A 23,353-nucleotide genomic window follows, 5' to 3' on the forward strand; every position below is an offset into this window, starting at 1 on the left:
ACACTATTTGCAAAACTCTGGCTCTCCCTTGACCTTGGGCACACATGTAAAATATATTTACTTAGCACATTTCCCCCCTCTTTAAGGTGAGAACAATCCACATGTCTAGTACTAGTTCCTCAGCACAAGTATAAAAAGATAGAGATAATAGGTAGGTTAAGGTATGGCAGCCCTTTTGTTCTTTTATGCTTTCCAGACTTGATGAATAAGGAGGACCCTCTTATCCATCCATGTTTTTTTAATAACCAGTGCTCTGTTTCTTATGCTGTGCTTTACCCTAAAGCTGCTCTGGGTGGTGATGGTGGTGGTGAAAATTTAAGACATTTATAACAGATACTTACACAACATAGGTTATTATGACTACAATTGCTACTATTTTTATGATTCCTGATCCTATGGTAATCCAGGGGGTAGTTAATAACTCCCTTGGTGAAAACTGTTTACCCATAAACACTTTCATGAAGGCTGAGTAGCAATTAAGGTAATGGTTCTGGTGTAGGTAAAGGTAAATGACCTCGTTAAGGCCCCGGCCTAAATGGTACCCTGGTGACCTGAGAATGCTAGTAAGCAGCAGTTTAGTCACATTGAGTACTTTATTCACCACATCTCAAGCCCTCTATCATTATTGTTTGCTTACCATCCTTCACAGTGTGACACGGGAATGCTGGGTTTGGGTTGAGAGAGTGTGTGCACGTCAATGTGCCCAGAGAATTTGAACTGTTGGCCAGAAACAGTACATCTTGAACTTCAAGTTCACTTACTTGGGTGACAGTCATCTCCTATGTTCTCAAGAATCGGCAGCATTAATCTTGGCTTAACCACATTCAAATCTTATAATCGTTTATCCACTGATTCGTTTCAGCCAATGTCATAAATCCATCTAAATCCTTTACCTATGGAGAGAAAGAGCAAACCCTGAAAAGAATTATTCACTTGACTAGCCTGCTGGTGCTATCATAAAATGCTGCTTAATTATTTCTAACACTACAACATTTAATGGATCTCCATTATGGGACTCCTAATCCTTTACTCTCCGTGTGTGGTGGGCTCTTTGAAGAGAACATGGCATCCTCTAAGATGCCCAAAGTAGTTATCATTTAGTGCCAACAAAGTGGCCACTGCTGCATAGGACCACGCCTGTATTGCCTTCTTTTCAGTGAAGAACTACCGTGCTGTTCACACAGATATTTCTACAAATGTCCAAAGGCCAGGACATATTAAACAATAGGATCTTAAACAATAGAACATGGTTCACCAGAAATTAGTAATTAAGCAAACCATAGTCTATGCGATGATTCAAGCCACATAATTATCTAACCCTCTGAGTTGAAAACATGAGCAAATTTTTAATGCCACCTCTGCCATCTCTAGGACCAGAGTATAGGTTATGGTTTTCAACATCCCACAAAAGGGAGAATTTAGCCTGGCAGAGGCAGATGGATCAGAAGGGGCTCTGAGTTGTCTTCATCGGTCACAGGGAGGAGACAGCAGTTCTGTCCATAGGTTCTAGCAGGTGTAAAAACAATGGCATGGATACACTGTGTGTGTGTGTGTGTGTGTGTGTGTGTGTGTGTGTGTTCACACATAAATGTATGGTGCTCACGTGCATTTCATCAGGCTTCCCAGAGGAAAGTCCAGTGGGTGGTGGAGCTGGCTGAGTATAGCCATGACTCTTATTAAAATCACGGTAATGGCGGCGGGGGGCGGGGGGGGGTCGCCTGGGTGGCTCAGTCGGTTAAGCGTCCGACTTCAGCTCAGGTCACGATCTCGCAGTCTGTGAGTTCGAGCTCCACGTCGGGCTCTGGGCTGATGGCTCAGAGCCTGGAGCCTGCTTCCGATTCTGTGTCTCCCTCTCTCTCTGCCCTCCCCCATTCATGCTCTGTCTCTCTCTGTCTCAAAAATAAATAAACATTAAAAAAAAATTTATAAAATCACGGCAATGGGGCGCCTGGGTGGCTCACTTGGCTGGATATCCAACTCTTGATTTTGGCTCAGGTCATGATTGCACGGTTCATGAGTTCGAGCTCCACGTTGGGCTCTTCACTGACAGTGCAGAGCCTGCTTGAGATTCTCTCCCTCTCTCTGCCCCTCCCCCGATCTCATGTGCTCTCGCTCAAAATAAATAAACTTTTTTTAAAAAGTCATGGTAATGGTCTGGCTGTCAGGGCTACAGCGTATGTTCATGAGCAGCCCACCCATTCTCTTAGTCTTTCACAAAAAACAATGCATTGCTTACAATTCATACACAGCATTTTCTCTAACGTCATACTCAACACTGTGACAAATTGTTTCATTTTTTCTTATGACCTAGGACCTAGAGGCTTCAGCTAATTCAGGAAACAATCTGGTGACCAAAAAGAATTTTCTCAGGAACCCCACCAGGAAAACTTTGCAATGCTATAATTCTTCAAAGAGTCAGCAACTTAAATGAGAAAAGCATACATTTTCAATTAAGATTCAGATTTTGTATAATATCACTCTTTAAACATCAAAATAGAAATGGCTAACCAAAGCCATGTCAAAATCATAAGAAAGAGGAAAGAAGCAACACAGGTTCCAGAAGCCAGCGTGTCTATTCCAGATGGCATACTTTGAGTCTGAAAATTCATTAACAGATCGGCAGTGTTGTTTTTTGCGTTTTGTTTCATTTTTAATATTCCGCACAGGTGGCTTGATTTGTCTGTCCACAATGGGATTACAACCACTGAGTCAGGAAAGAACTCAGCCTTGAATGCATCACCCATGCCACCTGCCTGGCAGCTTCCAGAACTAAAGAGCAGCAGGTCAGGGGTTCAGGGAAATTTGAGATTTGCAGGGACCATGGCAAGAGGGAAACAGTCCCTATTCCTTCCTATAGCCCTGAGTGCTGCCAGCTGGATTAGATACTCCCAGCATGGAGGAGGCCCAACCAGTCTCTCCTATTTTCCATGACACAGTTGTTCGCTTAATCCTCCTTTTGGACTACCTAATCCTCAGTTAACCACTAGTTAAGGATGTCACTACCTCCTGGAATGGGGAGGAGACCAAAGCACAGAGCACTTGATACATTTCAAGGCAGCCAGGGACTGATCTGAGAAAGCTACCTCTCTAGCGGAAAAAAAGTCCACATACACAAAAGGATAGCCAAATAAGCAAACATTTCTATTATGTGCCTATATAATTATGCATATATACTCTGTTTGGAAAACTTAGAAAGCAGGAAGACATTTTTACTTTGGGAGTCAAGAAGGAAAAAATGCTCAGCAGTGCAGGCTGGCCAGTATAAATTGTGCTGTTGAGGAAAGTGTTAGCAAAGGTGTTTCCTGAATGGCTCACTTCACAGGACCCAGTGCACTCAGGTAACAGCTGATGCCCTGACATCAAGTGCCGGAGCCAGAACATGGCAGGAAGCAGATGGTGTCATATTTCCTGGGTCTCACTGTCCAGTTGAGTTCAGCGCCTGCCAAGTACAAAATGAAACGTCTCTCCTTTCACAGAGCACCGCACACATGGCAAGCTGGGATGGCGGCTGTGGAGGCAATGGCAAGTTCAGGAGAAAGCGGAAGCCTCCGAAGCACAGGTGCATTCTGATCGAAGACGGGGAGGGCACAGGGCGGAACTGGCAGCAGGAGGTCACCCTCTCTTTTCATCCATTTAACAGACAGAGCAGAATGGTTTGCAAGTCAGATGCTGAGAGAGGCAATGGAAATTCAGTCACAGCAAAAAAAGGTAAACAGCCGGGCGAACTCTTGAGTGGCCAGATGGACAATCAGGTCACAGGTCATCAAATCAGTCACACGGTGCCACATAAAGCAGCAGGCTGGCACTAACAGGGAAGACCCACCTGGCAGGCTGGCAGACAGGCATGCAGGGCACGGCTCAGCTACCTGAGATGAGGCTGGGAGAGAGAGAGGCGAAGACAGGGGGCTCCTCTCCAGACCCTATTGCCCCTAGCCTGCATCAGCATCATGCCTTGGGGTTCAGTAAATGCTTCCAAGAGAAAATATGTGCCCCTCCTGAGTTATATCACCAACATCAACCGAGCAGCAACTTCTATATAGAGAGAGAGCTGCTTTTAAAAAAAAAATTTAATGCTCGTTTATCTTAGAGAGAGACAGAGCATAAGTGAGGGAGGGGCAGAGAGAGAGGGAGACACAGAATCTGAAGCAGGCTCCAGGCTCTGAGCCATCAGCACAGAGCCTGGTGCGGGCTCTAACTCACAAACAAGGAGATGATGGCCTGAGCCAAAGTCGAACATTTGACCCACTGATCCACCACCCAAGTGCCCCTAGAGAGAGCTTCTATGTATATATAATAGCATATACAGATAGATAGATAGATATAGATATATAGATACACACACACACACATATATATATATATATATATATATATATATATATATATATATAATGGGTGTCTTTGCTCATTGGCATGCTATGCACAGATAATTAGTTAGCCATCCCCAGCCATGAGCAAGGATCCTGGGGGCCTATTCTGAGAACCGTATGTGTTGATGAGTAGAGAAAAGGGGAGAAATAAAGCTAACAGTGCTGCAGGCAGGAAAGTGGAATGGAAGCCTTAAAGAGTCATCAGAAATCTTGGGGATTAACCTCACCTGGGGGATGGGGCTGGGGGCAATATGGCAGGGGGGAAAACACCAGAACTTCAGAGTCGGTTGGAATCAGCTTTACAATTTTGCCAGATTTGTAGCCTTGGGCAAGAGACCACCTTTCTGAGACTCGGTGTTCCTATTTATAAAATGAGAAGAAGGGTCTCTACCAAGAGGAGTTGTGAGTATGTCCTGGACTTCTGGTCCAGAAACTGCTCAGAGAATGACAACAGTGATTTCTTAAAATTTAGCTTAAGGCGAGTCCTAACCTGAAGAAACCAGAACTCGCTAGTTCAGGACACTTTCTGTTGCAAATGCTACAAAGGACAACTGAAGTCACTTAAGCAGAAGGAGAGAATGCATTGATTCTTTACAACTGAGTCTAGAGGCACAGTTGACTTTGGGTAAAGGCTCCTCCTAATATCACCAAGGCTGTCCCCGTTCTTTCATTTCTTGGTTCTCCTTCTTTTTTGGTGTCAACGTCCTGTCTCCAAACTGTTGGCTTCTTTCATAAGACTGAGAATCCCTGGCTTTCACTGTCCTTACCACCTAGTACATAGGCCATTTCAGACCAGTGCATCTTCGCCCTGCAGACCACCTGGATGCTCAGAAACCAGGAGCAGGCCTGGAAATGTTCTGGCCCTGCAAGATGGTGGTCTTTCTCTACCCAACCTTCCCTGATTATTTAGCTACATTGTGGACTGCTGATTCTGAAGCCTTGCCCCATACCTGTGGCATGTAGCCTATGCCCTGACCCCTTGCCTGGATCCTATCAGCCTCACCCTGCACCATGCTTCAGAAGAGCTGCCATGCCTCTGCAGACATGACTCTGCAAGCTTTCCATTGTGGAACGCAGCATCTCTGGTCCTCTGCCTTTCTGCCTCTTTTTCCCTACATGTTCTTCCCTTCTCCTGCCCAAAGATCCCTAGATGCTGGGGATCTAGAATCTGTGCTCTCATTTCCCTTTCTCTGCTCCATACTTCCTTTGCCAAATCTTCACTACTGGATCATCTTTTCTCCCATAGTATGGTCATTATGTCAGTGGGTACCAACAGCCTCACGTGCCAAAAGTCTTAAAAACTTTAGCATCCGAGACATCTGGGACTGTCCTCTATGGTGGGAGCTTGAGACTACCATGGTACTTGCATGCAAAGGAGCATCCATTCATAAATTTAAAAAAAATTAAAGAAAACATTACCCCTCTCTTTAGTGGCCCTCCTCCTCCATGAGCCCCTGGGGTATGGAAGGACATACCAAAGCAATATTTAGACCTACAGAATAAAAGGAGGCCAGCTGACAAGGACCAGTAACTCTAGTTTGCTATATTTCCCCCTGTTATATTTCACTGGGCAGACCAGAGGCATAAGAGGAATTAATGTTTAACAAGTTGAATAACTAATTGTCTGCTAATGAGTCCCCCCTTAGGCTCTTACTGAAGTGGGTGTCATGTGTAAATGCAGTGTTTTGTGTAAGCTTGAAAGCTTCTAATGACACATCATAAATATTCTTTGAAAAATTAAAAGATGCTGTAGCACCGATCTCTTTTTGGCTTCTTGAAGACTCTTTGGTCTCTAGGCTTGCAGGGTCTTCCTGAATGATAGTTAGACCCAGGACCTCTGACTCTCCATAGACGCTACATTCTGTTCAGGAAGTGAACACCCACTTTAGCTACGCACAGGAGGTGATAGAAGGAACCCTGAATTATAATAAAGAACATCTACATCTTAGTTTCTATTCTGCCATCAACAGTTGGGAGAACTTAAGGCAAACTGTATACTTCCCCTGATGCACAGATTTCTCATTGACATGATCAGAAAATCGGAACAAATCATGGTCCTAATCAGCTAATTTTGTAGTTGTGCAAATGGGCAAGTGTACCACATTAGAGTACAATAGAAGTTTAAACAACATGCTGTGTCAACCCAAGATGTAGCTCATAACAAAAATGATAATGAGCTATTGGGACAAAAGACCACGTCTTTGTGATGTCTATTCCCAATACACATGACCTGGCATATAGCATGTGCTTATAAAGTATGAATTGGATGGATGGATGGATGGATGGATGGATCCATGGATGGATATATGGATGTATGTATGGATAGATTCAGGAATGGAGAATTTGAGAAATGGTAGAGAGATACATGGATGGATATGGATAGATAAGAATATGAAGGCTGGGTGGATAGATGTGAATAAATGTACACCTATCCAGATAATTGAGTACAAGTAAGTAATATGCTGGCCAGAGAGGATAAGGCCTTCTTTGTCTCAGGGATCTTGTGTAACCTACATAGGTCTTGGAGGCACTTCTGAAGTTCCTGCTAAACTCAGCAGAAGTGAATTGTGTGTATAAATAGCAAAATTTTGCCCATATTAAATTGAGTGGTATAACAAACCTTACATTGAAAGACTTCGTATAAATATTTCTGTGTCATATTAAATCTAGGAACAGGTTCATATTTATTCTTCTGCCTCATGAGCACAGTCCTCTCTAAACTTTCTGAAGGCATGAGATTAGTACATTCAAAGTCATCCTGTCAAATATAATGTGACTTTGGAGTTCACTTACATAGCCTGCCTTTATACAATTCATTTTTACATAAAGACTAATTTATCAGGTAGGCCCTGAAAAGCATACTGGACTTTGATTCGAGGTACCTAATCCATACCTCATTCATTTATTCACTCATTTACTAACTCTTTCAATAAATAAGAATCAAGTTCCTATTGTCGCGGGGCACTGTGTTAGAGAGTGCTGGGGGAGGGGAGAATACAACGATGGGCACCACGGCACACTCAGCCTGAACCCAGGGCTCTTCCTTCGTTGTTAATTCACAGTGCACTTTTATCTCCCCATCTTTTCTATCCTGGCTTTTCACAGAGAGATGGAACGTAGAGAGGAATGTGATTAGCCACCTCAATTCTCTTCCCTTACTTCTGAGAGGCATTTCCCTCACCTGTGCTTTTGAAAGACACTAATGCATACACAGCTAGGCTTTTTCCAGATCTGTTCCGGTCCCCATTACCTCTCCTCCCCTCCCATAGTTAGGGGAGTCCATGTACCTTAATTATGTAGCCCCCCTGGCAGACACTAGCTCAGCACCATGCTGAGCAAGTTAATGTTCCTGGGCATTGCTACCCTCCCACTTCTTGCCCAACGACTTTTCTTCCAGGTGAACTGAATGGATTGGCTCTTAATGTGCAGTTTCCCAGAAATCTCACACCACTGCGGGTCCCTATCGTGTCACACTGTAGTGACGGTAGTAACTAGCTTGAAACATAAGTTTTATGGATCCCAAGCCTAATGATGAGCTAGGCTATACAATCCTTTGGAACTTACTGGAGACTCGGCTGTAACAAAAACAGAGCAGAAGTTAAGAATATCTTAATATCCAAAAGCTCAGAGGATTTCTTCTAAAGCTGTGTTGTTTACCGCTTAATACCACTGGTGATTCAAAATCAATGTAATATAAGCATTCACTAGAAACATACCAAATGCCCAACGGGACATGAGTCAGGTCTGTGACACCTTCACTAATAAGGGATGACAGTAAACCAGCAATACAGCCGGCTTCAGGATTTTGAGAGACTCTAGCCCTGAATGTGTATGGCATTCCCTGCTTGGAGAGCATGCTGCCTTATTAGCGTGGGAGAACCAAAGGACAATAAAGATCATTCCAAGGCATTCTTCCAGATGAGTAGCCTAGAGCAACACTGCTCAACTGAGAATTAAAATGGAGAGTTTGCAAGGTCTTCTAGCGATGTTTCACCCAGGATTCTAATCACTGGTATCTGCTGACAAGATTAGCCTTAGGGAAAAGTAGTCATCCTCCATGTGGGGTCCAAAGTGTCTACTCATTTGATTGTTACTTTCTCTGTCCTTCCTCCTCTCTTTAAATTAGCACAAACACGCATTCAAAACCCAACACATTGGGACTCAGTGGGTCTTCAAGACATCAGCCATCCCCTCAGCCTAAATGCTTTTTTTGCAGAATTTCTATAGCTGGTTCCTCTCTTCAAATCTTACTTCCTCGGGGAGGCCTTCCCAGGATGCTCTCTGGAAAGAGTAGCCTCTGTCACTCTCACTCTGTCTCACTTGTCTTTGTACCATGTGGCCTACTTGAAGCTGGTTGTTTATTATCTGTCTCCCCAGTTAGGAGGTAAATTTCAAGAAGGCAGGTACTTGTTCTAAATTGTTCAGCACTATCTCCAGAGACCAGACAGTGGCTGGCACACAGTGGGTGTTCGATAAGTATTAGGTGAATGAATTACTAGGTTTTATTTTTATTATGAATTAGCCCATTGGTTCCCTCTCCTCTGAAAAAGAAAAGGAAAGTAGGAGTCAGGAGAAGAAAAATGTTAAGACCCACTCTGCCATTAACTAGCTACATGATTCTGACAAAGTGGATGAAATTTTCTTGGCCTCAGTTTTCTCCTCTAAAATAAAATCCAGTGTTGGGGGAGAAATCTGTCTTTCCCACTCATCAGGCTTCCAAGAGGAGCGTTTTCTTCTCTAATGCTTCTGGTCTCCTGCACCACTCCTCACAGTCATGGAGTGACATGAGTAATAGATGAGTTACGCAGGCATGAGAAAGCAGGCATGGCCGGCCCACCCCTTCCCCCTCACTGTGTTTAGGAAATGACTCGCCCTTGGAAAGCACATCTTCTCATCGGCTCTGCACCATGCAGTACCTTTGGGATTAAGTCTCTGCCCCTCTTGGGGGAGACGGAACGTTGTAGTGGTCCAGTGTTTCTGTGACTGAAGGCAGAGTTCTTTGAATTCTGGGCTATGTTTAGTAGTAAGCCTATTGTGCCTCATGTCTATACTGCATTCTTCAGCTCAATGCTTAATTAGAAATAAAATTATATTTTTACCTTCATCTACCTTTTATTTATCTCAACTAGCCCAGAACTCTGGTGGGGAAAAGAAAGGTATTAGATATTGACCCACTTACAAAACAAAATAAAAGGATATAGCTAAAGTCTCTTCCACGGTGCTGACTATGGATAAATGTGTACATTTTTCTATGAAATATGTAGATTAATAAAGTATGGATATGTGTTTCTCAATATGGACATATATATGAGTGTCCTCTTTCTTCCAAGAAGTATAAGGCATACATACAGTATAAAATATATACTTATAAGCACGAAGTATACATATACAAGTATATATAGAAGTGTATATGTATATATGATATGTACATATGTATCTACATCACATACACATACTCCAGAGAGAAGAGGGAAGGTGGTATAACTTATGTGTGTGTGTGTGTGTGTGTGCATTTCTCTCCTGGTGTAAATAGGGAAGAATAGATATTAAATTTGGGAGTTAGTTTTTAGAACAGTAGGAATTGACCTATAAAAGCAAAAACTGGCTAGCATGGTGGTCATACAAAAATAACTCAGTAATCCATATATGTTGTAAGAGATGGGTAGGTTAAAATTTCAAATGACTCAATATTCAAACTCTACTCTTACTCCCCCCACCACCCCTAGATAGCTCTCTTAATTCCAGCCAGATGATTCTGAAGCATAATGAAGAGAATAGAACAACAGGTGGGTCATCAGAAGAACTGTAATGATGGCTATGGTGGGGATAGTCCTGGAGAGGGGTTGGGGGTGGGGAAGTGACGGAGAGAAGGCAGAGAGGCTGTGTCAGTGCATCAGAGAAAGACAGCCATTGTCCCTGAATTTGATGTCAGATCCATCTTGATCCACTTGCAAAAGGTCCAAAGAAATGCTCTCAAAGAGAATAAAATGAAAGGCATATTCCTTTCTGAGTTGCACATTTTTACAAACATTAACATTTTTGCATTTTAGATACGTCCTACAATTGGTGCATCCTAATTGAATCAGTAGCATTCTTTCTTTCTCGTTGCTGTATTACATAATGGTACATCTTAGAACTGATGGAGTCTTAGGTTGGGTTTTTCTGTTTTTTGTAATCCATTATAGGGAAATGAACCAGAAATGTGGTTTCGAGTAAAGTGTGCCTTGCTCAGCAAAGGTAGATTGCAACGCATGTTCTGCATGTTCTGCATGTTCTGAGGCAGAAACAACCTCACCCCAGTGAAATCTTGGAACATGCACCAAGGGCGCATAGTCCTTCTTTTCAGGACCCATTTTAAAAAATGAGAAACCCATTAAAAGTTTGTGTATGGAGATATATTTTAGGCTTCATTTATACTAAATAAAAAGACCCCAAATATTTAAAAATATAAGGTTTTTATTATTAAAAATAAGAGCATGCACAGTGGAATATTATACAGTCATTAAAAGTGCAATTTTGAGGGACACCTGGCTGGCTCAGTCAGTAGAGCATGCGACTCTTGATCTCGGGGTCATGAGTTCAAGCCCCATAGTGGGTGCAGAGATTACTTAAGGAAAAAAAGTGCGAATTTTAGCTGATACTTATTGATGTGGAAAATGCTAATAAGATAAAATTAAGTATAAAATAGGATACAAAACTTCATATTTAGAATTTTCTAATTTTGTAAAATATTCTACATGCGTAGAGAAAATATATTATAAAATGCAGCGAAATGCTAACAACTCTTGTCTCTCTTGCTGGTGAATATTCAGTCTATTTTACTTCTATATATCTTCTTTCATTTTCCAAAACCTTTCCAATGAGTGTGGATTACTTTTATGGCTAGAAGCAACTCTTCTCCCTTCTAAAAGCAGTTTGTTTTGTCCCCAAGTTGCTTTTTCTCCTAATAAGTCAAAATGGACCTGTGTTTGGCCACAAACTAGATACTCCTGAAAGTTATAGCCAGTCTCTCAGAACAGGGAACCAGGGGCCGTAAAAAAATGCCCTTTATGCTAGATAACAAATCATGTTGGTAAAGCAGGTTTCTCCGGTTTCCTGGGCATCCAAATCCAGAAATAAATTGCTGACTACTCACTTTCTGAGGAGACCCCATTCCTTACCCAGATATGGCCTCTCGATTTCTCATAAAGGAAGACAATCACCGGTACCAGAACTGGGGCTTACAAAATGCTCATTTATTACCTCTCTATTTGCCCTGGGCCCAGAGGAAACTTCATGGTCTCTACCCTTTGACTAGCAGGTAGGGAGAAGAGGGTAGACTGCAAAGAACGGGAAATGTGGAGTGTGCTACAGAATGTCACCCAAGGGGGATTAATAAAGTTTCATACAGACATCCCAGAAGGCAAAAGTTCTTGTCTGTGGAGAGGAAGATGAAGAGATTCTGAGTCGAAACAAACAAACAAACAAACAAACAAAAAACAGGTAAGACATTGGAAAAGACTTCCTGCAAAACAAGTAGGTAATATAGCATTCCCTGAATTCACCTATGGAACTTAAGTATGTAGAAAATATGAGAACTTTTCTCAGTACAGCTGTGAGGAGCCAAACAAGAGAAGCCAAAGCAAAGTCATCATGGTGAGAAGGTCCACCACCAACCTGCTTTAATTCATAGGTCATGCTTCTGAAAAGGTGCTTTAGAAAATTAAGCAGAACATGTTGTGAATTCCTCTTTAGTTCAAAGCTTCAACCATTCTCCAACCCTGCCTCTTTCATAAATGTTTCACAAAGATAGCTTGTGTTCCTTCTCCTCTGCTGTAATTGCTAGTGACTGAGCTGGACTCAGAAAATGTAAGTCAAGGTACCTAAGTGTAGGGCCCACACATCTGCATCTCTTAAAACCCCTGAGGTATTCCAATGTGCTGCCACTGTAACAGAACGCTCACCTAGATTATCCATGACTAAGAAATAAGCAGGAGGAAGAATGAAACACTTGACACAGACAAAGGTAAACATAATTTTACTGTTCACATACGAGTTTAGTTTTTTATGAAAAAAAATTTAAAATTTTAGGGCCAAATTATATGCTACTTTTATACACTCCTTTCCATTTATTTTTTTAAGTTTATGTATTTATTTTGAAAGAGAGAGAGAGAAAGGGGAAGAGGCAGAGAAAGAGAGAATCCCAAGCAGGCTCTGCACTGCCAGCCCAGAGCCCTACACAGGGCTCAATCTCACCAACTGTGAGACCATAACCTGATCTGAAATCAAGAATCGGTGGCTTAACCCACTGAGCCACCCAGGTGCCCCACATCTTTCCATTTAAAGCTCAACATAATATTGTGAAGAAAGCAGAGTAGCCTTCTTTCCTTCCTTCCTTTCTTTTCTTTCTCTTCTTTCCTTCCTTCCTTCCTTCCTTCCTTCCTTCCTTCCTTCCTTTCCTTTCTTCTTCCTTCTTCCTTTTTTTTCCTTCCTTCCTTCCTTCCTTCCTTCCTTCCTTCCTCCTTCTCCTTCCTTCCTTCCTTCCTCTTTCTTTCTTTCTTTCTTTCTTTCTTTCTTTCTTTCTTTCAGAGGCTCAAAGCTACTTAATGACTTGCCCAAGGTTTTGTGGCTGGAAAGCACAAAATGTTCCTAGGCTCTGATGCCCACCTTTTTCACTCATGTGTGAACCATGGAAAATACTCTTTTCGTGGCCCCATTCACCAGCCAGTGAAGCCAAGTTCCTCCTTAATTATTGGCCCTCTTTCCATGACTCTGTCAGTAACCCAGCCAATGGTCAACAGGTTTTTTTTTAGCATTTACTATCAAGTTTCAATACAAACGAGCAATGATATGTTGAAAAAGTGAGAATCAATGCCACTGATTAAGAAAATGTCCTCAAATTTGCCTTCCAGACACTCAGCTTTAAAAGATGAAGGGAAAAAAATCTGTATCTGACTTGATTGCTTATGAAGAAAATTCCTGTAAGAGTGAACACTCCTTTGAAACTGTCAACATAATAATAATGTTAATATTGACTATACTTTTATTCTGCTAAGCATATAAATTCCTTTAATCCTCATAGCAATTCTCCATGAGATAAATACTCTTCATAAACCCATTTACAGGTAAGGAAGTAATGGCATAAAAAAGGTTAGGTAACTTACTCTAAATCATATTAATTACTAATATTTGTCACAGACCTGAGGAGCGAGCTAAAAAGCTGTGCTACCCTCCATCGCTTTCCCAAAATTATCTTACTAACAGTGCTTATCAAACCTTTCTAAACTCCCAGCAAAAGGAAGAGTCCAGTTCCTATCAGAATTCAAGTGTGTGATTTTTTTTTATTTTTCATAACTTTGAAAATTGCTGAAAGTCATGCCCCTCCTTGTTTGCTAGTTGTGCTGTTCAAGAGCCTTCTCCGATCTCACTCAAGACTTCAATGATACTCACATCCTTGAAGGCCCTGTTCCTGTACTGTGGTTCCGTTTCCCGACTACCGGTTCTCACGTTGCACTGTAATTATTGGTGCATTTTCCCCCAACTACTCCGTAAATTTCTTCGGGGAGGGATCGTGCGTTTTCATTTTATTCACTCTAATGCCTCTCTTTGTGCCCTACTCAGATCGGGAAGATGCAAATTTCACTAGCTATAGAACCTAGATAACCATGTGCTACGTTTAGGGTTTTTAAATTAATTCTATAATCCAATTCCATTAATGAGAAGGCAGTCTGATGTAGTAAAAAATGCTTATATAGTCATTAAATAAATTTGGGTTGGAGAACTTGATAACTAACCAGGAGCAACTGACAAGAAAACAATTATTTTATACAAAATCATGGGCTCTTCAATTAGTCAACTTCTTAAGTATTTCCTTCCAATGTAATTCTAGTTTAGCTTTTTATTCCTCAGCTTGCGCTTCAAAAAAAAAAAAGGGAATGTATAAAATTTCTATTTTTTTTCTTTCTTTTTAAAATGTTTATTCCAGGTAACATACAATGTTATATTAGTTTCAGGTGTACAATATAGTGATTCAACTCCATACATTATTCAGTACTCATCATGATAAATGCACTCGATCCCCTTCACCTATTTCACCCAACCCCCAACCCACTTCCCCTCTGGTAGCTATTCTATAGTTAAGTCGGTTTCTGGGTTTGTCTCTTTTTCCCTTTGTTCACTTGTTTCTTTCCGTAAATTCCACGTATGAGTGAAATCATATGGTATTTGTCTTTCTCTGATTTATTTCACTTAGCGTCATACCCTCCAGATCCATCCATGTTGTTGCAAATGGCAAGATCTGAATCTTTTTATGACTGAGTAATACTCTATTGTATGTAGGTACCACATCTTCTTTATTCATTCATCTGTTGGTGGACATTTAGGCTGCTACCATAATTGGACTATTTTAAATAGTGCTGCAGTAAACAGGGGTGTGTGTATCTTTTCAAATTAGTGTTTTTTTATTTGGGGGTAATACCCAGTGGTGGAGTTACTAGATCATATGGCAGGTCAGTTGTTTTTTGAATTAAGAACAAAGGACATACCTTTATAGTCAATAACCCAAATAAAAGAATATGCATCATGGAGAGGAAGGAGGAGAGAAGAAAAAGAGGAGGGCAAAAGGAATTGAGGAGGAACTAGAAAATAGGAAAAGAAAAAGCAATGGGGTTGGATTATGGAGAAATCAGCACCAGAGTGAAGGAGAGAGCAAAAAGAAAAAGTTCAACATTTCCTGTGTTTTCCAGTTTTCTGAGGTTTTCAGTCCCCAAGCACAGGAGTCTGAAACTCACTTGTAACTATCTGCAGATGACTCCTCTCCCTATCTGGCACTCTTTCTCTCTCTGTCTCTGTCTCTCTCTGTCTATGTCAACCAGGACACCTCTTTAGTAGAGCACTTTCTTATGCAACAGAAGCCCGAGTTTTACTGTAAGAACTTTTTAAAAGATAGCTGTGTAATTCTGTTTTCTTATAAGAAAGAAAATATAACCACAAGCCCTTGTATTTTAGAAAATGTTTTCAGCCAAAGACTAGTTCTGGTATCTTAGATAGACGTCTACACCTCTGAACTAAATGAAGGGAACAAGAATGTGAATGTCTGTGTATGTTGCAGTGAGTTTGGTGGGATAGCCAAGGCCAGCTATATAATTTGTGGGGCCATGGACAAAATGAAAATGCAGGGCCCCTTGTTCAAAATTAGTAAAAATTTCAAGTTGGTGACAGTGGAGCACTCAAGCATGGGATCTTTCTGAGGATGATGTCCCATGCAGCTGCACGGATGACATGCCCATGGAGCCGATCTGCAGAGAACTTTGGTGGGGGCAGCTGGCAGTCACAGCAGGAAAAATGCACAGGTAGCCAGAACGTTGTTCTGGTAATGAATGACTATCTCAAAGTGTAGACAAGTCATAAGCTGCTGGTGGTGACTGAGTTTGAATGTTATTAGAAATAGAAGAGTGTAGCCATGCAAGAGGAAGAAAAGAAAGAAAGACTAACAATGTGACTTTACATTTTGCCAGCCAGCTTTCATCCAGGAGACCTACCTGGAAACCACAGAGTGTCAATTCTTACTTAGTAGTATCTCTTTCTTCAAATAAAAACTGATACTAGCCATAGAACTTCCCTAAATAGTAGGTATGCTGCATGAATGTTGGTATGAAAGAGCCTTAGAGCTTTGAAAGCCAAATAAAATACTATGGATATCAAAAGATGTCTTTGACTTTTAATTAAGCATGATTCTTTCTAGTTTAGCCTGTTAATTGATTGAGCAAAGGAAGCGATATGCCTTATAATGTCTGCCTAATCTCCCTTAGAGGGACATTGTGAGGATCACTTACAATAAGACATGCACTGAGACTTTATAAACTATAACCACTACTACAAGTAGAGGCAGTGTTGTTCAGCAGAGAAAGCTCTGGAGCCAGAATGCAAAGACTTGCACATACCAACAACTCCGTAACTTACCACCGATGACCTTGAAGCAACTCTGAGCCCCTCTGAGCCTCAGTTTCCTCTCCTGTAAGACAGAAATAGCAACTTTCTATTTAACTCAAAGTGGCATAATGTGCAAACATTATCCTGTGCCGTGTTTTTATTAAACTCTAAAGTGTTGCACAAATTTAAGCCATTTTTATAACTTGGCATTGTCAAGGTCACCTCTGATGCCAAAGAATTAAAGCCCAGAGCCATAAAACTCCAATCTCTCAGAGATTAACAACAGAAGATGAAATTGTATTTCAAACCTATGTAAGAAAGATCTATGCCCATGATTACAGAGGTAAATGGCAACATAAATAAAGCATTTCCTTGAGTGTTTTTGTTTATCCCCCTGTGTTTGATCCTTATGGTCATCTACACTTTATCAGCAGTAGTACACACAGAAGGCAAAGTAAACTGTATGTGGGAAAGGTGGCCAACCAGTATTTTTCTCATGGTGCCTCACATAGGCTAGACCTTGTCAAGCAGAATAAGCAAATGTTTTCTGCTTCCTGCCACATACACTGGGCTTCAATCCCCAGAAATGTTTTTATACACAGTATTTACCCTCAAGGAAATTTTAAGTCCTCTGTCCAGCTTCCCACATTTCCACCCTCCCTCCCGCTTCACTACATCACTCATCAACCCTCCCTTGGTGCCCACCCTCAGCCACAGCAAAAGCGGCAATGAAGTAAGCTAGAAACAAAATGGGCCACTGTAAAGGGCTGGAGTTTAATGGGAAAAGCAAAGAAACTGCAAATCAATAGGAGTAAGGTGATAAGATGCATACGGAACTGATTCCTGTCTTCAGGCAGGGCGCACAATAGAGGTAGGTTGGGGTTATCTTTTACAGAACCAAACTAAAATGGAGTCATGTATGTCAGGGGAACAATGGAGACGGTCAACACAGGAGCATAAAGGAAACCTAACCTAACCTTGCAGGAATTTATAACTCTTCTCAGATATCAGCAGAGAACACTAGTCAAGCCCTAAGTGCCAAATCTATTCATGCCATCTCTGGACTTCCTTGTTCCCTTGTTTAGCTGCCCTGAACCAAATAAGAAAGAAGCCCACTGGGAAACCAATCAGCTGAAAAGCCAAATAACTTCTGCATTTACTCCCCGCCCCCCAAAAATCCCTTAATCTGGAAACAACCCAGCTCATTGTTCCTATAGCTCTGAGTTTCCTGGCTTGCAGGTTGAAGCCTTGCACTAAACACATCTTTCTGCTTTGTTTTATTCAGTATGCAAAGTTTGGTTTTCGACACTTTATCTCGGCTTCCAGCTTTACATTTTTTTTAATGTTTATTTATTTTTGAGAGAGACAGACGGACAGAGTGCAAGTGGAAGAGGGCAGAGAGAGAGGGAGACACAGAATCCAAAGTAGACTCCAGACTCTGAGCTGTCAGCACAGAGCCCAATGCGGGGTTCGAACCCACAAACCATGAGATCGTGACCTGAGCCAAAGTCGGATGCTTAACCGACTGAGCCACCCAGGCACCCCTGCTTTCAGCTTTAGATAAGAGAGCAGAAAATTATTAACAGCCACCCAATTCCTGGGGTAAGTCACCAAGCCAGAATTTGGTGACAGACCTTTGCTATAAATTCATGTTTACATTTTTTTCCCAAAGTGGCATCTGCAAGTGTGTATTCCTTAACAACATGGTTGACTTTGTAGATTTGAACCTTTGCTATCACCTTTTGGAGAAGTAAGACCAAGGGTCCCTAACAGGATGCTGGTACCAGGCGAAAAGATCACGTCAAGTATAAGTTCTAGAGGCCTTTTAAGTAACAAAATGATATCTACTAGCAGAATTCTTCAGAATTCCAGGTGCACTGGCTGTGCTGGTCTCATCCTAGAGAAGGTGGAGTTGAAGTTCCATAGTCACTGAAGTTGGAGCTCTGAACTCCCTTTAAAAGTGAACAGTCTGTCATTTGACAGCTACCAGAAAAAAAGTGCACTTCTATACTTGAAAATCTACAATCAGAAGGAAAGACCTGGCTTGGCAGCAGTCGAATCTCTGCTTAGTACTACTTCCTCTGCAAAGTCCGTCACTGTTAACCTCTCCCTCCTGTACCTTATCCACGGGCCTATCGCTGTGTGTTCACCTCATATGATGTTTATAGGTGAGTGGATCTCTGTTACAGATTCTTCAAGGGTGAGGACTGGGTCTTGTTCATTATTGTCTCGCCAGTGCCATGCTTGATGCACAGTATGTCTAAAAAATTTTCACCGAAAGAAAGCTGGGGTAGCTAGCAAACCCCATCAAAGGAAGTATAGATACCAAATTCTAGGTCATGTGCTATCTCTGTGTCAGCTCTGGAACCTTGGAGAATTGTGTTCCGTCTCTGATACCATATTCTATAGCATTGGGAAACTAGAGTTTGTTCAGAGTTGGCAGTCCAGATGGGCGGTGGGGAGGGAAAATGTCTGGCAGAATCTGGAAACCATGTCAAATGAGGAACAAATGAAAGAACCGGGAATGATTAACTTGGCTAAAAGGAGGCGAAGGAAAGATGTGGTTACTCTCCTCAGATATTTGGAAAGCTGTCAAGTGGAGAAGGTAGGTCGATTTGTTCCGTGTTACCCTAGAAGGCAAATGAAGGTTAGTGATTATGAAGTACAGAGAGGCCGACTTTTTTAGCTCACCAAAAGCAAGAACATCCAAACAAACAAAACAAAACAAAACAACACTCACTAACAATGGCAGAAAAAGAGTAAACAAACTGTCTTTGAAGTGACAAGAAGAAAATGGTGTATCAGCCTGCAAGGATCCCTTCCAACATAGGGTTTCTAACTCTCTACAGAGTAAGTGCAAGTACCCCCTGGGATCACGGGCACGGAACCCTGCTAGGGAATAAGTGATGTCACCTTCTTTGCTCGGCACCGGCTATAATAGGTAGGAGAGCACAGGAGACAGCGTGGAGCTCCCGAAGATGGAGGCAGAAGGGAGAGGCATATGTCTCCAAAGGCAAGGGAAGTCTGATGGTTCTGAAGACAAATTCTCATGGTACTGCTTTGACTGCTGCTTCTCTGAGTCATCAGAAGCAGCTATCTGGAGTGAGAGTAATTTAAAACAAAACAAAAATATTTGGAATTTGGCGGAAAGGCACATCTTTTTGAAAGCTAATACTCAAAAGAGCTGCAATCACGCATCTGTTTTCTTGTTTGGTTTACAATTGAGGGAATGGGAACAGAGGACTCCATGAAATTGAATGACACTTCACATTGATAAGCGTTTCTGAAACAATATGGTAGCAATTTGAAGAACACATTATGCTCTCAAGCTGCATAAAGAAAGAGCAAAGAATATACTCTTTAATGCTTAATTTTAATAATGATCTTACTTGTTACAGATGCCGCATTTCACAATGAAAGCCTGTGTTTCAGTCCAGTAATATGATAAGGCACAGCTTGTAAAAATGAGAATTGAGTTTAACTATGTTCTTGTGTTCTATTTTCCATTTATCATGTGAATCGCTTCCAAATAAGATTGTCTTACTTCATTAATTTGCATAATTACTGAAATACAGCATGGGATCCCAAATAACAAACTCCTGATAATATCATTTCAGATTTACTGTGACAGTATTTTGAAAATGACAAAAATTGATACACAATTACGTTAGGAGTAAAAGTATATAAGCTAATTATGTTGCTTTTGAGTCTTCAAAATATATAAAGAGGTTATTTGGGACAGAACAATACATTTCTGTGCTCAGATGCTGAACAGCTTGAAAACCAAAACACAACTGGCAAGTGCTGTACCGTTTTAGGGTACAATAAGTCTGCTTTTGACAGAGTAGAAGCCAGGCGGAGTTTTGTTTTTGTTTTTGTTTTTGTTTAATGAAATCAAGACCATTGACGAAGGATGAGAAAAGTCCTCAATGAAGACTTAAAAATACCTGTTCAGATGTATTTTGATTTTGGCAATAGCACCCTATCAAATCAGCCTGACAGCCTCTGGTCCCAGTAAGAAAATCCTGACGCCTTGTCTGAGTTCAGACTTTCAGCAAGTGCAAACATTTCACTCAACTCCACCTTCAGCGCTATGGGCGAGATAGAAAATGTGGATACGGATAAAAAGCCGCAAGCTATTAGTTAGCTCTATCAGACATTGTTCAGAGAGCCAAGTAGTAAACGCTCCTCTCTGGAATGGAGGCTGCTGAAAGACAACAAGGCTCATTGACAAAATAAATCCCGTGGCCTGTCTTGGGCGAGCTGATAAACAGGGGCCCCGACTGATTAAGTGTCGTTCCGAACATCACAGAAACGACTGCAGAACAATAGCAGAGACAAAAACGACACCTCTTCCTCCTGCCTCCCGCCTCCCCTTATTAATCATTTTAAACCGAAAGCTTGCAAACGGCAGTCCCCAGTCCCGTTTCCCTAAGACGACATTCTGGAAGCTGCAGAGCAATGTGTTACCATTCCGCCGCCCTTTCCTTTCGGTCATGACCGGAGTAAATCTGTGACTTTTGTGAGACAGGAACATGATGGCTGAGGGATGGAACATAAAATACAAGTGTTTGTATTTTATGTAGAATCTAGGTAGCATCTTACTTTTTCTAATGACTCACCAAGGGACGTTGACTGCCTGAAGAAGAGAGATCTCACTGTTGTGCGGTGGCAATCTGACTAGGTAATCACCCAGATGCTGTGACGGCCCGGGTTGCTCTGCGGTTCCTCTGCCCGGTCACCTGGCTGAGGAGGAGGGCATGCCTTCCCGAACCCTTCATCTTCGCGGAGCTCCAGCAGCTTTTAGGCCTGGGCCAGATGCCTCCGGCCTGTGGCGTGAAGGAGCAGGCTTGCCGGGTTCTGTGTACCTCTAGGCCACACTCCACATTTTAGTTCATATTAAAAAATAAATCTGGAGCCGTTTAACATTCCCAAGCTGGTTGTGTGTATGCGTGTGCGCACATGTGTGTGTGTTTATGTGTGTGTGCGCAACATGCAACACTTGAAAGCAGGGTTTCAGCTGGCCCAGAACCTGCCATTTCCATCCAGCTGTTGGCCTGGTGCCTCACAGCACACTTACAGCCCACATTAATAGCTCTTGTAAAATATGCCCTGTTATTTTACCCAGGCGACAAGATTCTCAACAGCTGGAGGGAACATCTCTTGACCCAACAACAGACAAATAAGATTCTTCATGTGGTTGAGGCCAGGGTGTGTGAAACAACACAACGCTGAGATCTCACCGCATCCACGGGGGTTTCCGGCCTCTGCTTCAGAGCTCCGGTGAGGGCAGCACGTGATCTCCCAGGATAGTCTGTTCCACTTCTGGACAATGGCTCCGATTGTTAGAAAGTTCTTTCCTTTTGGACTGCATCTTGCGGTAACCTCTTAGGGACACTGGGACTTAAGGCTCGTGCACAGAACGTTACATTCATCTGATTGAATTTTGTTTTTACTATTGCAACCACAAAGAGTTGTAGATCCTACTTACCATCTTTACCATCCCTCCCAACTTTGATTCAGCCACCGATATAACTCTCTCTCCAATATCATGATATATATCACTAACAAAAGTAGGTGAAGAGAAAAGAGAAAAAGATCAGTGCTTGTTACTTTAAGTGTATCTTCGGGTAAACACTGATCTATTAATCACCAGCTTTAGGGTAAAGTTTTCCATAGGTCCTGAAGGCAGCTATTACTATACCTATGCAGATGCTGCTCAGGTGTGGCTGTCCCATGAAACTTGAACTCACTTCAGGGCTAAAACTGGCTACCTTTGTATGTTGAGTGTCTAATACAGTGCCTGGCTCAAAGAATATCTTTCATAAATGACTGGGAACCAACAAATATTTTCTTGGGGACCCTTTGCTGATTTCCAGTGATTACTGTTTCTTTATTTATTGGGGCATAAAATCCACTACCTTAACCACCCATTTTCTACCATATTTACCTCCATTTGCTTGTTCTTATTATACATGGTGTTTTAGCATTGTGTTGATTTTCTGAAGATACCGAGATGTAATTTATCAAGCCAAACTCATTTAGAACAGCTAGTTCTGCTCACTTTAAAAAACACTTTGGAAGCCTATTTTGTGTTAGGCTCTGTACAGACACTAAGGATTTAAAAACAAATGTGACATAGCTCCTGTCTCCGAGAAAGACATAGTCCAGGGAGGGGAAATAGCAGGGTTCAAAACAATGTATATGGGACATCATGGAGAGGCCAATGGAAGCCCAAGGGAGGGGCACTTAACCTGGTCCATGGTGACACCCAAATACTCTTGGGGGAGATAATACCTGGGCCTAAGCTTGAGGAGGCAACAGAAATTAATTACACAAAAGTGCAAAAGGAGTGTATTTTGAGGGGAAAAACAGAATAAGCAAAAAGCACAGAGGTGTGAAACTATATAAGATACACAGAGGCTAGAGTATTCTAGAGTGAGACTCAGTTTGAAGAACAAGAACTTCACAAGATGATGCTGGAGAGTCAGAGCCTTGGTCACAGAAAGCCTTGCTGGCCAGGGTAAACAGTGTGGGTTTTCAGAGATCAACAGGGAGATGTTAGAAGCAGAACCATGTGTGTTTTATGATGAGGAATTTATTATGGAAATTAGGCCAAAAGACAATTATAGGAGTTGCTGGGAAGTGGGCGTCCAGTAGGAAGTGGGAGGATCAGAAAGGAGTCAACCACCAAGCACATTCAGCCACCAAAGTGGGATCGCAAGGCTTGTGGGATTACCTAAGGAAGCTGGGCTTCTCTTCAGCGAGCCACACACCAAATGAATGGTGGTCGTCCTGAGGCTGCTGTTAGTCAAAGGGCCACTAATTGGGAAGAAAAGCTGGAGGTGGGAGGTAAGAGAGCAAGTACTGCCTGGAACCTTTAATTCTGTCACCGCATCTAGTCATGAAGACCTTCAGAGAGTAACGTTTGTTGTTTCACTTCTGCCTTCTGAGTTCACAGTCTTACACAAATTCTTCTTCTTTTTTTTTTTAAAGCTTATTCATTTATTTTGAGAGAGAGAGAGCAGGGGAGGGGCAGAGAGAGAGGGAGAGAGAGATCTGTATAGATCATG

The sequence above is a fragment of the Acinonyx jubatus genome, chromosome C1 (assembly GCF_027475565.1).
Source record: "Acinonyx jubatus isolate Ajub_Pintada_27869175 chromosome C1, VMU_Ajub_asm_v1.0, whole genome shotgun sequence".
Classification (NCBI taxonomy): domain Eukaryota; kingdom Metazoa; phylum Chordata; class Mammalia; order Carnivora; family Felidae; genus Acinonyx; species Acinonyx jubatus.